A 16,079-nucleotide genomic window follows, 5' to 3' on the forward strand; every position below is an offset into this window, starting at 1 on the left:
ATGAGGGCAGGGGGAGAAACTGCCATCCAGGCTGGGGCCGCATTTGGCCCTGAGACCAAACCATACTGGGGTGTGGAGCATTCTTGCCATCTCCTTGCAGTTCAGGGGGACAGATGCCTCTTGTGCCCCGACGTCCCACATCCCACATAATTAAAAGGCAGAGGGTTACCCTTTTAAAAAGTAAATAATTAATAATGGGAAAGGAATCTACCATCTTATCCTCGCACTCACACGGGCTAGAAAAGTCAGCTATTCGCTTTCCTTCCAAGCATTGACTAATATGATTGAGAAAATAATTCTCATAGTTTCATTCCTTTCTGTTTTGTGAGAGATTTAGTCCAATGTTACTTAAAGATTGCCCTGTTTAAGCAGCCAAGTCTTTGTTTATGGTAAATGAGGCTGCCTGGTTACTCAGACGTTTAGCTAGAAATAGGAGATTGAACGATTTCAGAGAATATTCCGTTTTCCACACCGACATTAGGAGTCATCCACACACTAGTGTGTCTGGTGCTCACTGTGCCTTCCAGTTCCTTCCAAATAGAACCAAACAAGGACTACACACAAGAAAGACGTGCTCAAAAAAATTGTGCTCCCCTTACCTATTTCCATGTGTTCATCCTACACACTTTATCATTCTGAAACAGCGTGAACTCTGAGTTTCCCTATTTTTGTAAAATGAAGTCATTTATTGCATCACATATCAAGAGGAGGGAAAACAAGAAATAGAAAGAAAATTCTTCAAAAATACATTGGCCACGGGGTTCTTTGTAACCCATTCCCTTAAATGTGATTATGCAAAAAGAGAAAATTTAATATTGCAATCAATAGAGTCCCGCCCTTTTATAATACAGGGTCTTAGCGCCCATTGATTTTTTGGCTAGCCGCACAAACTTAGTTATGCACATAAGAATCTTATGCCACAAAGAAGAGAAAATGACTCCTTTCCACAGTGAGCAATAAGAGGACAACTGTGGGCTCACAAAATGGAAGGCTCATTCCCCACCTTCAGAAGGCAGTGTACGTCTCTGGGATTATTTTAGCAGATTCAAAAACAGACAACTTGTAAAATGTGAGAAAGAAAACGCAGTGCCTTAGATTTTGCAATGACAACATGTATGATCAGTGTCACTGCAAGGGTGTTTTTCAAGGATGTTTTGTACTCTGGCACACATTTCTCCAGAAAATTATTTCTGGGGGAAAGAACTGCTTAAAAAAAAAAAAAAAAAGGAATGAAAGAAAGAAAAGAAAAAGAAAGCCTCCTAATTGTGGTTGGCTTAATGCCTCTGCAGAGCAAGTCAATAGCACGCTCGCCCAGAGCAGGTGGCCTCGGGCCGCTCCCCTCTGAGGGTCTGATGAATCCAGCCTCTTCCCCGGATCAAGGTATTAAGGTATGGGTTATTTGTATTGATTTTATGTGCCGCTACGCTGTGCTGGTCATGCTCATATCTGTGGTTCACAAATTCCCCTTCAAAATGTCACCGCAGCTTCATTTCCTCTGCCATCCATCAATACTGCGGCCAGAGGGGCTGGTCGTTAACCCTGAGGGCGGTCGTCTTGTCCAGTGCATCCTGGGCACTGCAGATTCCCAAAGTTTTCACAGATACCAGCAACGGGGAGGGTGCGGGTGGGGCGCGTGGTCGCTTCTCACCAAAAACAAAAACAAAACAAAAACAAAAAAACTTTCAGAGATTTTTCTCTGATATTTAGAAGGATTTCTTCTCCTCGCCCAGAGAACCTTGCAAATGGATAGGCCCTCTAGTGGTTTACAAGGGTGCTCAGATGGAAGGGGAGGTCTCATCGGACATTATTTGACATCATTTGAAAGCACAGCCACACCCACAAACAGGTGTATGCATAGGAATTTCAGTACCTGAACAAAGCAACTACAGGCAACTCTCACACCTTCAATTCTAATTGAGATAAGTCTTAACGAAACTTTGTCCCATGCTGATAATTTGGGGACAATACAGATTTTCCCTGGAAATTCTACAGTCAGTCTTTCTCAGCAAAATATGTTAACTAAGCCGTGGAATAATTGTAAACAGATACTTTTCCTTCTCAGAGTGAAATAAAACTCGCCTTCACTGGGAGCCAAACAGAAATCTACACACAGGCACAGCCACGATTGTATTTATCAGTCTACGATGATCCTTTAACAAACATGCAATGGGGTAAAAATAAAACACATGTTTTCCCTTATTTCTCTGCAAGAGCTTACTTAAGGTTTTATTATATTTGGCCATGGGACATTCAGTAAACTTACTGATGATATCAAAGAATGATTTTACAAACAGTAAAAGTTACACTATTGACACCTCCAAATTCTGGAGTATTTACATTGTGTTAGGTGCACACTTGCTCAGGGAGATTAACAAACATTACTAGAAAGGCTGTGGCCAAATCCACCCTGGTTGTTTATAAAACCTTTACAACTCATCAGCCTCCACTAACACACTGGCACTGTTCAATTACCATCAGTTTTAGAGAGCCTTAGCAAAACATCCAGTGCCCATGTAAATAGACAAATCTGAAAACTAGCTGCTCTGTTGGCTTACATACTGTAGGTAATGTTTTCTTTTGCTCAAATTTGTTCTGGAAACTAATCATGCTCTGATAAAGCCATCTGCAAATATGAGAAAGATTGACACCCACATGTCAAAGTTTACACAGCCTGACCAAGTGTACATATAGTGCAGATGATGTAAGGGCTCTGCCGTGCAGAGCTTCTCCGGGGCCATGTTGGAATGGAGCTCGCTGGATCAGAATGCAGGCACCACTGTCCATGTTAAAGCAAAACTTGCCTGTTTCCTTGCCAAGCTAAAACTCTTGCAGAAGTGGTGGGCACTTTGCTCAATGTTGATCAGAGAATTTTAACTTCCTTCCCCTGGTCATATCAGTCTAGGACCATAGGATGATTATCATTTAGCTAACCCCAAATACAATTGCTTTTCTACAAATCACTAAAGCTTCACTTTTACCCAGAAAATGAGAGTAACTTAGTGTCCACCTGCCAGAAAGGATAGCATTAAAAATTAAGAAGAATTATGATATAATTGTCCAACAATTCATAGGTTACCACAGGTTACCAACTCTTCACTGTGCATTATCTAATTTGTAGGAAGAACTTTATATGTAGATTTCTCTACCCACACTCAAAGAAAGTCCAGGATGACAACCTGAATCCAAAGCAGATGGAGTGTCCAGTGAGGAATTCATCTTCATTTTACATCAGCAATGGACCTTTCTGATTTAGAGGTATCTAGCATAATTGTCTTTTACTAATTTTTTGTCCATGTCCTCAAGAAATAAACCCAGGTGGCTCTATCGTGTGGTCCCAATCTCCCTCTTTGGTAACACAACGAGAAACAAAATCAAAGTCATATGGAAAGATGTGTTGTGGTAAACTTAGTTTGGTTCCTGATGCTCACTCCTTATGAAGAGCTCAGAAATCATGTTTAAATTTTCATTTTAGAGTTTTTCTAAGGATCAACCACAAATTCCCTTGTTTATCATGCCCAGAATACAGCCTAAAGAGTCTTTGAAAAATATAGCAACCATTGCTTCTCTCCAGACTTCTAACAATTCTCTTGGTTGGCGTTTTGGATTTTTTGTTTGTTTGTTTTGGGTCTTTTTTTTTTTTTTTTTAATTACCAAGAATAGCTCTGTGATTTAATCTGCCAGTTCTTGCAGTTTCCATTTTAAAATCTGGCACTTAGCATTTCCTCAATGCTGGATTTTGATTCTCTCTTTCAAATTTTCAGTTGTAAGATCATTCTTCTTGATGGATTATTAAATCTATACCCAGTAATGGGTTCATCCCTTCCTTGTTCTTCTTGATCTAAATATAGCAAAATAAGGCCTTCTGGAGGTTCTTAGAATTTTTGTTTTTGAAAGCATCATTAATATTAGTCTTCTGGTTTCCTTAAAACTTTTGATGGTGACACAGCTCGGTGTTTGTGTCTGTCCATCTTTCGTGTATTTTAAGGATATGAGCTCAACAGAAATCCTTTCATTCAGTCACATTCAATTGTTTAGATGTCTTTACCTTTGCAAATCTCTATATTCCAACATTTTCCAAGCTAAAGTCTTATAATCAACAATTTTTATCTCTTACCTAATTACAAAATTTTATGAATAATAGCTATACCTAATTAACTGCCCTTGTTCTTTCAAATACTTATTCTATTTGCCAAAAATGGATTTAACAAACTTGCCAAGAACTTTTGAAGGATGCATGCCTGATGTTTATGAAGGCATATCTCTTTCACTCTTACCCAACCATTTGAGCTGTCTTTGATCATATAATGACTTCCAGAATTCCATAACCTCATTTATGCCTCACTACATGCATTGACATGAAATGTGTAACAATTTTATGATGATTCTTGTCCAACAGAAACCTTTTCTGTGTTGGCTCATAAAATTTAATTCCCAATTTCCTCCTCTCAAAGAATAAATGATCTTTGCCCCCATGGGGTAATTGGATCATGGAGGTAGGTGACGGCTTAACAGTTACCAGGTAATACCGCCTTAGAGGGGGTGGTTAAGGGCAGGCTGATAACTCTTGCTTCTGAGGGAAAGGGGTAGAGCAGAGCAGCAAGAATTTCCATTTCTTTCTTTTTTTTTTTTTTTAAAGATTTTATTTATTTATTTGACAGAGAGAGAGACAGCTAGAGCAGGAACACAAGCAGGGGGAGTGGGAGAGGGAGAAGCAGGCTTCCTGCCGAGCAGGGAGCCCGATGCAGGGCTCGATCCCAGGACCCTGGGCTCATGACCTGAGCTGAAGGCAGACGCTTAACGACTGAGCCACCCAGGCGCCCAAGAATTTCCATTTCTTGACTGCCTGTGTTGCACCAGACTCTGGTCTAGGTGACTCATGCTATAATTTCTTACCTCATTCATTTTTTTCTTGCCCTTTATCTTATTTCCATGCCACTCATTCCCTTGCTTAATGCCCTTTAATGGTTTTCCATGGCTCTTTGCACAAACTTCTCATCACAGCCTTTGAGGCCTGGTGTGCTTTGCCTCACACTAACATTCCCAGCCTCATTTTTTGTCTGTCTCTTTGTTTTTGCTGCTTCATTGCCGCTGACCTTCCTTCCATTGGCCCACCTGTGTGTCCCCAAGCCTGGCCCAGCTCTGGCACAGAGTAAATGCTCAATAAATATCTCTTGGTTGAAGGAGCAGACAAGTGAACGCATTTCATCCTTTCAGTATTCCTAAGATGAAGAAACAGAAGGTTAGGTGGATACCGTCCCATGCTCAAGCCTCAGTTGATAACAAGAAGTTAGCAATGTCTTACAATGCTATTTACGTTCCTCTTATATCTTGTGTAAAAAGTAGATGAGGATGCACACACTGATGAACTGTGTTGCCCAAATGTGATGTAGAGATAAGTGGAAATATGCCCAGCAACTACATCCTGAAGCAATTTTCTTTCTCCTCAGATGGATTTGCCGCCATGGTGTTCCTTTGGAGGTTTTATTTATCTGCGGATTTTCTTTGAAAGAAGGCAGCCAGAGGATGTTTTTTAGAAGCCAAGGTGAGAATTAGTAAGATGCTTTGACATGGCACCTTTTATAACATTGAAAAATGGTCATTAGACTCGCTCTCAAGGATAAGAGATTTGCATTTGGCTTGCGTTGTGCAAACAGGGCTTTTGTTGATTTATCAACAGGACTTCGCTTGGGTTTTGGATTGGATTCCAGAGGTTGGCACCTACGCTCTAAAAAATCTAAACAGAAGGAGAAAATAAATCACCAACTGGCACTTTAAAGGCAAAGATTTATACCAAATTTAATGAACTTCCTGTCTTGCTGAGCATGAGGAAAATGTCATGTTTACACCAATGCTCTCTGCTCCTGGCAGTGGATATGCCGAGTTGGAAGGGATGCAGAAGTGGGTTGCATTCACCCAACTGGAACTTGGAAAACTCATTAGCAAGGGAGCAATCAGCAAGATGTTGGCCTTCATGGTGCACCTCCACCCTTACTTCTAACCCTTCTCAGAGCTAATCTAAGGAGGAATGTGAATCAAGTCATATTGTCTGAGTCGCATACCCCTAGAAGCAGACCAAAACCAAGGATTCAAGTGCAAGGAGTGTATTTAGGGGGTGGTCCCAGGAAACATTGGTTAAGGAGTAGGAAAGTGAGACAGGAAGGCAGTTAATAGAGGCTGGATCATCAAGCCAGTTACCACTGTGAGCAACAGGAGCTGAATCCTCAAGGGAACCTCTGGGAGCCAGTATATAAGACTAGTCTCAGTCATCCCAACCAAGGGACTAGGGGACTGGGGCATTTACCTACTAACTCTCTCAGTGATTGGTCAAGGTCTGTTCCCAGGAGTATTAATTTTCCAGAAATCCCAGCCAGTAGCACCTTCAGGAAGAACAGACTCCAGCAACCAAAGTCCTCAGCAAAGAGATGCAGGGATTGGCAGTTGGGAGTGGAGGGACATTCACTGAATTGGTAAGGATTGGCAGCAACATGGTCTTCAACTAGACACAAAGCAAGCTCTATTATAACCCTATTTTTTCTGTGACTTCTCATTTCAACCTTTATGTGGTTTATACATGTTTACTGGAAGTACAAACACCTTACCATACTTTCTTTCACACACAAAGAATTTTCTTTGAGGCAATCATCATATTCATCCAAAAATCATTTTGATCCCACCAATGGCACTGTAAACCATTCTAAAACTACAACTATAGTTCTATGTAACAAAGAGTGTGCATTTTCTGACTGTCTTCATATCAATAAGTGAGGAACACCTAGATGCAAATCTATGTAAATAATCTACCTGCCATTGGAATTTGGAGTCTAAAATGTACCTGATTTATTTCCAAGTCAGTAATAAATCCTTTTGCCAAAATAAATGTATAGTCAGATACTGAAGAAAAAATGAGAAACAGGGTGCATGGTTAAATAGCCCAATCATAATGATGCGATGATCTGTAAGCCTGTGGCATCATGGAGATTTAGTTGTTGTTCAGGACAGCCACTGCCTTATAGTGCATACTGGGTTCAGCTCAGGTAACTTCACCCTCCCTTCCATTTACTTGTGGCCAAATCTTATGAGCTTTATAGTCATTCATTCCCTTTTTTGCCCTCAAGACTGCCTTTGAAGTCAGGTTCACTGCTTTGTCTTGATACCAAAACCTTTGTTTTTGAACCAGGGTCACCTTTACTCAAACTACAAAGGAGGAGGGTCTTTGCGTGGGAAGAACAGTGAGCTAGACATTAGGATCCTTGGGTTCCAGTCTCAGGAATGCCACTTGCTAGTTTTGTTTGCTCTTACCCTTGGTTCCCTCATCTTTAAAGTGAGAGTTAGATGAGATTGCTAAAAATTTGCATTATTTGGGGTAATTTATTTTTTTATTTTTTTTTTTAAAAATTAAAGTATAATTAACATATAATGTTATATTAGTTTCAGGTGTGTAATACAATAATTCAACAATTCTATATATAATTCAGTGCTCATCAAGATAAATATATTTTTAATCTGCTTCACTTCTTTCACCCATCCCGGCACCCAGCTCCCCTCTGGTAACCATCTGTTTGTTTTTGTCTATCTTTTTTGTTTGTTTGTTCATTTGTTTTGTTTCTTAAAGTCCACATATGAATGAAACCATATGGTATTTGTCTTTCTCTGACAGTCTTATCTCACTTAGCATTATACCAAGTAAATCCATCCATGTTGTTGCAAGTGGCAAGATCTCATTCCTTTTTACAGCTGAGTAATATTCCATTGTGTGTATATACTGCATCTTCTTTATCCATTCATCTATCAGTGAACATATGGGTTACTTCCATATCATGGCTATTATAAATCATGCTGCAATAAATATATGGGTGCATATATTTTTTAAAGTTAGTGTTTTTGTTTTCTTTGGGTAAATACTCAATAGTAGAATTACTGGGTCATCTAGTAATTCTATCTTTAATTTTTTGAGAAACCTCCTATACTGTTTTCCACAGAGGCCACACCAATTTGCATTCTCACCAACAGTGCATGAGGTTTTCTCTACATCCTCACCAACACTTGCTATGTCTTTTGTTTTTGATTTTAGCCATTTTGACATGTGTAAGGTGATATCTCATTGTGGTTTTGATTTGCATTTCCCTGATGATTAGTCATGCTGAGCATCTTTTCCTGTGTCTGTTGAGCATCTGGATGTCTTCTTAGGAGAAATGTCTGTTCATGTCCTCTGCCCATTTTTAATCAGATAAAAAATTTGTATTATTCTGGATAATTTATCTTTAATATGCTTATTCTTATTAACTTGCCCTTCCTAATATATGTCTTCATTACTGTGATAGGAAGGCAGGTTTGACTGTGCTGGAGTGCTCTGGCTACTAATTTCCTTTTTTCAGAAAATGGTTCTACTTCTCTCCTTGCCTTATCTCAGGAGATATAGGCATGAGCATCAGTGAACTTCAGGGACACATTTTTAAGAAATTTGTGTCTGTCTGTATCTATTGATGTATCTATTGATTAATTACTGATTCTTACATTTTAGAAAGCAAAATGAGTCAAATTATAACCTTTTTAAAAGTCAGTCATGTTTAATACAGACATAGCTATTCCTTATCTAGATCTCATTCATGTTGGTAAAAGTGTGCTTCCCAGGATGTGTCAGCTATGAGAGAAAAAAATATGTACTGGTCACATGAAATTCTTGGTTAAAACATGCAACACACTTGGGAAATGCTATAACCTATGATTTTAAATATCAGAGAAGCAAAGAAACAGCACTTTTTTTAGGAGCTGGAAAGTCCTGCAGAAAACATATCAGCAATCCAGGTAATTCTGGCATATCTTATCTTTAATAAAACATGAAGAAACACTTGTGTAAATCCTCTCATACCCACAAGGTGTAGAAAGTAGGAATGTAAGTTCAAGAAATAATACAACTCCTTTAAACCTCTCTAGGAATGAAAGAAAGCCACACTAGCAGTGTTTGGGCATCTGGTCAACCATCTCTCTGGGATTTTTTAGGACACTCTGGGTTATGTGGTATATCACTAAGAATTGTAATATCCAATTTTTAGTGTAATCAGAGTACAAATTAGAGTGGAAATAGAGTATCATATAACTAATGCTTCTTGAATACAAAGAGGGAAAGAATATTTATTAATGGTAGATAGTAAAACACATTTCTCCAGCTGAGGTGTAAGAGAAACATGAGGTATTACAGACCAGATTAACCACTGCTCACTATTTCCCTGTCCATCTGTACCATCACACAAATCATAATGTATAATGATCACAAGGCTGGGATTTTAATTCCTGGTTGGTATTTCCTTATCTTGCTATTGAAACACCCAAAAGTTGAAGAACAAAAGTCAATATTTAGATGCATTATGAAATCACTTCAGTTCTTCTTGATTGGAAGTTTATTTGAAATTGTTGAATTAATAATTTTTAAAGTTGGTATTCAACATTGTGTAAGCATGACTTTTTGAAATATTTCTCAACCATCTGTAATGAATAATTACTAGTGAGAAATGACCGTTAATCTGAGTTACATTCATCCAGTTGCTAGAGTAAAAGGAAATTAAGTAGTTCCCTAGATAATTTTGGATAAGAACTGTAAAAAAAAAAAAAAAATCTGTCCATTGAAAATATTCTTTTAGCAATGCTGAAAAAGAAGGAAAATAAATATAAAATTGGATTCAATTCAGTAATTAGTTGAATACCTTTGTGCTTGAATATGCTCAATTCATACTCTTTGTAAATGATGTTATTTTAATGTTATTGACAAATAACTAGGCTTAATTGACTGGGACTCACCTATGCGTCTTCAAGCCAGTGCTGAGGATGGGCTGTCTGTAAAGAAGCCCTCTTTTATCTTCTGATCAAGCAACTTGCCCACTTCTCTATTCATCATCCTTCACAACCCTAAACAGTTCTTTGAAAAGTTGCCCATATATTCATAATTATTGTTTATGAATAAAAGTAAAGCAATTCTCCTGCCCTACTTATTCTCCCATCCTACACTTTGATACACAGTGTATCAAATATCTTTGTTACTGTTTCTCAAGGAGCAAGTAGCAATGTTGTAGTAAGTTAATCAAGTTTATTATCAGGGAATGATCCAGTGGTTTCAATGTTCCTGTTGTGACCATTGTTGTTGTATTAATCTGTCCATTTCAACCCACCACCAGTTGGGCCTGGACCCAATCCTTGAGAAATGTACAGCTTTATCCAGAGAAAGACATTTGTTCTCCATTATTTTTAATCTTTTTATTTGTTGGATGATACCCTTTTCACATCTTTACTCAGGCCAAAAATCTGGGAGTCCTCATGGTTACTTTATCTTTCTGGCTTCCTCCCCAACCATCCAACAGACTTTTATGTTCTACCTTATTCATTTCTCTGGAAACTGTCTTCTCTTTTCCACTGTTCTCATGACCTTGGTTTTGAGTCTTACTATTGAGTCCCTTAAGCTGTTGCAAGAACCCCTATATTCACTTCTTGGTAATCCCTAGGATCATTACCCTTCCCTAAATTATTCTTCAAAAATGGCCAAACTGATTATTTCCTTTTGCTGCTGTTGTTTTCAGTGGTTCCTATTAGCCAGCAGTCTTGAAACCACTCCAAGGACCTCTGCTTCCTCTCATCTCCTTTTATTTTAGTCGATGGCATCAACATTCACCCAGGTGCCCAAGACAAAACCTGGAGTCATCTTTTGTTCCTCCTTTTCTCTTTTTAATTATCCAGTCTGCTGGCAAGACCTGAGACTCTACCTGCTTATTCTCTCCTCTTCTGCTCCAAACTGTTCTCCCTGCTTCCATTCTTCTATCCTCAATACTTTCTCCACCTAGTCCCAGAATAAACTTAAAAAAAAAAAAAAAGTCAGATCACATCTCTCCTCTGTCTCAAAGTTTTCAGGGATTCTCACAGCATTTTAAGTCACATCCAAACTTTTTGAAGTGGTCATTTTGATCCTTCCTTGATATTGCCTCATTCTACATTTGGAATTTCACATCTCACCCTGCTCTTGACAAATGGTTATATTATGTAAATTCTGACATGATATAATAGGACACATACTACACCAGCCACAATGCTCTGGACACACTGACCTCTTATGCCTCCAAAATGGCAGACTCATTCCCATCTTTGGATATTTGCCCAGCTCTTCATTCTGGAAAGCTCTGTCCACTCCACCTCCACCCCAACACCATCCCCACCTCCAGATACTCATACGGGCAGAAACATCTCAATCACTCACCTTTTATCCTGTGAGGCTTTCCCTGTACAGCTCATCCAACCCCCGACTCCCGTCTACAAAGTGATGCTGTTCATTTATTGGTAGAGATGCAATTATATGAACTTAAGTTGTTCTTTGTTTGTTTATTTATTTATTGACTATTGCTTGTTCAGTAATGCAAGTTTCTCAAGGATAGGGCACCTACTTGGTTTTCAGCTATGCCTAGCATTAGGCCTGGCACAGGTTTGGTATGCAAAAATATTTGTTGAATAAGTGAATGAATGTTTATTTTCAAACTATTAAAATTTACCAATAAGATAAAGACAGTATCTTAATATTTTAATTTGATCCCTAATTATTACTGTGATGGAGCCCTTTTTGTGCTTTTATTGATGATCACCTTCCTTTTCTAGGAATTCCCTGATGGCATCCTTTGCTTACTTTCCTACTAGTTGCTTTTCTTTCTTTTTAGTTGTTATTCATCAGCTGTGTTTCTTTCTTTGCAATTATTTATGTTTAGAAAATTATTTTCTTTTATAGTTTGAACACACTTTCTGCCTGTATGTCATCTCTCTTACTTTTATTCAGGGGGATGTGTGTGCTACAAAATTTCAAAGGTTGATGTGGTAAACGTCATCTTTCTTAAAATTCAAGAAATTTTCTGTCTTAAAAATACATAAAATAGAAAAGCAGCAGAGGCCTCCCATATCTCTAAACATAAACTCTCATTTGAACACACTGATCAATATTAAGATGTATGAAAGTGTCACAAGTGGATATTATATAAGTTCTACATGTTTTAATAAGAAACACACAGCACAATGTATGAAGTATTCTTGCAAAAAAAAAAAAAGAGTATTATACATTTAAGGATCTGTTTGCATTCAATCTCAAGTCTATGGGCTGAATGGGTGAATGGAGGATGGGGGAGCAGGTTGAAGGACATCAGGTGGGCAAGGTCAGGTGAGCCCAGAATGGGACACGCTGTAGGCCCAGTGATTTTAACAAGACAGTAATGTGAGAGAAAAGGGGACAATTTAAAATGAAAAGAAACTTAAGAGATATGACAAATACTTAAAATTAATAGACTTTTAAAAATCCTGCTGTGAAATGGCATATATGGATAATTAAGAAACTTGGAAATGTCTAGATATTAGATGTTATCAGGACATATTATTTTTGTTTTGTTTTTAAAAAAAAAATTTATTTTTTTATTTGATTAAGGATCATATGGCATGGTGATTATATCAAAAGAATTCTGCCCCCCCCCCTTTTTTTTCAGATTTGAGATGCCTCTTAATTAATTAGGAGTGAAAAAAGTACCTGGGATTTTTTTAAAACAGTCCCTCTCCCCAAATAAAAGCATATGTGCCTTGGAGTTGGGAGCAGATGAATCAAGAATGGCAAAATGCTGATGACATTAGTCAAGTTTACTCAAGAGATGGCAACAGCCCTAGGCTTGGAGGGGATAAAGGAGGGACAGTTTTCTGGCCCCAGAGGCAGAGAGCTCTGTGAGAAGGCAAGTTGACAGAAGCTGTGAGAGAGTGTGGGGGAAGAACCTTGACTTCACTCTCCTCCTCACCCCTGTGGTCCCCTGCCAGGTCTCTCCAGGGGCAGATCCATCCAGAAGCCAGAGCAGGGAAGCCATGGTCCATGAGGATCCACCTCACAGTGAGGATCCACCTCACTGGAGAGTCCCTGTGGAAGGACAAACAGCTGGAGGTAATGGTGGACCTGGCAGGCTGGTACATTGCTGGTTTGTGTTTTATAATTAATCGCTTGTTTAAGAAAAAGGAATGCTCATTTTCTACTTTTAGATATGAAAGATTAATACATAGTTTTTAAATCAAACATATTAATGGTGTAATTTAAATCTCCTTTATTTTTACTTATTTCTGCATATTTGATATGTTGAATTCCAAGAAAAATGTGTTAAAATCTCTTACCTATATTTTTAGAATTACAAATTTTCTTTTATTCTTCATAGTTTTTGTTTTATATTGCGTGGATCTATCAAGTTTTGTAAATAATATATCTTCTTGGTACATTTTTCTTTTTATCGAATACTTAGTATCATTTCCTCTTTAAAGTCTTTTTGCTTGAATTTTGTCTGGCATTAGCTATAACTGCCCTTTTTTTTGTTGTTGTTAGTATTTGTTTTGCACATTTTTCTGTTTCTTTATTTTCAACATTTCTCTTCATTTTACTTCAAGTGTGTTTGTCATAGAACATAATTTTTTGTTTTGTTTTGTTTTTTAAATCCAATCTGAGGATCTCTTGTCTTTTAACAGGTTAATCTTATCACTTCATATTAGTTGGGATTACAGATTTATTTGGACATGCTTGTGCCATCTAACTTTTAAATTTTCTTTTTTTTTTTTTAAGATTTTATTTATTTATTTGACAGAGAGAGACACAGCGAGAGAGGGAACACAAGCACGCGGAATGGGAGAAGGAGAAGCAGGCTTCCCGCTGAGCAGGGAACCCGATGTGGGGCTCGATCCCAGGACCCTGGGATCATGACTTGAGCCGAAGGCAGACGCTTAACGACTGAGCCACACAGGCGTTCCCTAACTTTTAAATTTTCTTTTCACAGGGCTTACTTACTGTAGCATTCACACTTTTATGGGATTTACCAACTTTTCTTTATGTTTTTTTTTGCAATGTTTTAGAAGTATATCTTTTATTTCTATTCTATGATGATTATTTTTATAATCACTTATAATGTGTTTAAGTGTATTACAATTTATTTTTACCAATATTGAGAATTAGTTTTCCCTGCCAACTTTACTTGGGATTTAAGTCTTATTCGGACTTTATTTTCTACCCGCTCCTTCTCCTGTCTCCTAGCATGGCGAGATCATCTAGGACTGCTAATCAGTACAGTAGCCACCGGCTACATGTGGCTACTGAGCCCCGGAAATATGCCTGCTTAGAATGAAGAAGTGCTAAAATCCATGCTATATTTGAAGACTTAAAAAAAAGAATGTAAAATATCTCATTAACATCTTTGAACATCAATTCCGTGCTGAAATGGTAATATTTTCAATATATTGGTTTAAATAAAATATATTGTGAAATTTCACTTCATCTTTTCTTTTTACTCTTTTTGACATGTGGCTTTACTAGAAAATTTGGAATTCCAGATGTGGCCCACAGTATATTGCTCTTATATTTTTATTGGGCAGTGCTGTTATAGGATTTTAGTTCTGGATTGTTATTTTTAAACAGTAAAGAGATTTTTCTCCTTATTTTTCTCTTTATTTCCTCCCTTCACCCCCTCTTTCTCTCTTATTCCTTGTTTCACTGTCCAGCCCTTAGATTACAGTAGATAGAATTCTACGCAGGTATGGAATTCTGGAACTCAGGTGCAGCTGCTGCATTGTCTTCAGTTTCTTGCTCTCTCTGTAGGCCCTTCATTTTTCTTTAAAAAGAAAAGATCTTAGGAATTACTCTTCCCTCTCGGTGTTCCCCAATTTCGCTCAAAGTGTAGGTGTTTCTTCTTGTCCATCCTTATGTCTCATGCTCATGAAACTCTTGAAGCGTTATGTCTTTTTTTTTTTTTTTTTTTGTCTTCTTAAGCTCTGGAGAAACTTCTTGCACTATTTCTTTGCCTGTCTTATGCCTTCCACAATGTCTATTTTTTGTTTGCATCTCCCCCTTAAAGGAATTGCATCTTTTGGATCCATTAACCACATTTAAACTTTATTTTATGCCTTCCATTTGTGCATCTTTTCCCCCCTTCTAACTCATTAATTTGTGGGGTTTCTTGCATCCTTCTATTCAGCCCATTCTCTTTCGGGAAGAACTGGATTCTTATTTCAAATATCTCTATTTAGTTTCTTCCCCATAATAGCTCACTCTTGTGTTGCAGGAGTGATTTCCTCACTAGTCCTGAGAGGATTTTAAATTTCCTTTTTGTAAACAAGCCAGCTTTTACTTACAGATTCACTCTGCTAAATTTTGTGTCTCTCTTGTGAGAAATGAGACCAAAACCACATGACTCTCAAAATGATAAACTGTGCCATGTCATATTCCACAACACAGATTCTCAAATTGTTTGACCCCAGGTTGTGAGACGCATATGCTCATAGGATCACAGACCAATTATTTTTACTCATAGCACAACTGGGATTTGTGTGCTCCAGAGACAAAACCACTTATTCTTTGCAAATCACTTATTCCACATATTCTGATTAGTCTCTGCCTAGACCACACAGGGACTCATGTTAATCCTTAAATTCTCATACCTTTCTTTCCTTAACTCCACTCTTTTAGACAATACTGAGTTCTTTTTTTTTTGTAAGTTTCTGGAGCAGAGTTTAGTGATTCATTAGTTGCATATAACAGCCGGTGCTCATTACATCATGTGCCTTCCTTAATGCTCATCACCCAGTTACCCCATCCCCCCAACCCACCTCCCCTCCAGAAATCCTCAGTTTGTTCCCTAGAGTTAAGAGTCTCTTATGGTTTGCCTCCCTCTCTGTTTTCGTCTTATTTTATTTTTCCTTCCCTTCCCCTATGTTCATCCGCTTTGTTTCTTAAATTCCACATAGGAGTGAAATCATATGGTATTTATCTTTCTCTGACTGACTTATTTCACTTAGCATGATACCCTCCAGTTCCATCCATGTCATTGCAAATGGCAAGATTTCATTCTTTTTGATGGCTGAGTAATATTCTATTGTGTATATATACCACATCTTCTTTATCCACTCATCCATCAATGGACATCTGGACTCTTTTCATATTTTGGCTATTGTAGACATGGCTGCTATAAATATTGGGGTGTGTGTGGCCCTTTGAATCACTATGCTTGTATCCTTTAGATAAACACCTAGTAGTGCAACTGCTGAGTCAT

This window comes from Halichoerus grypus, chromosome 10, assembly GCF_964656455.1.
Source record: "Halichoerus grypus chromosome 10, mHalGry1.hap1.1, whole genome shotgun sequence".
Taxonomy (NCBI): domain Eukaryota; kingdom Metazoa; phylum Chordata; class Mammalia; order Carnivora; family Phocidae; genus Halichoerus; species Halichoerus grypus.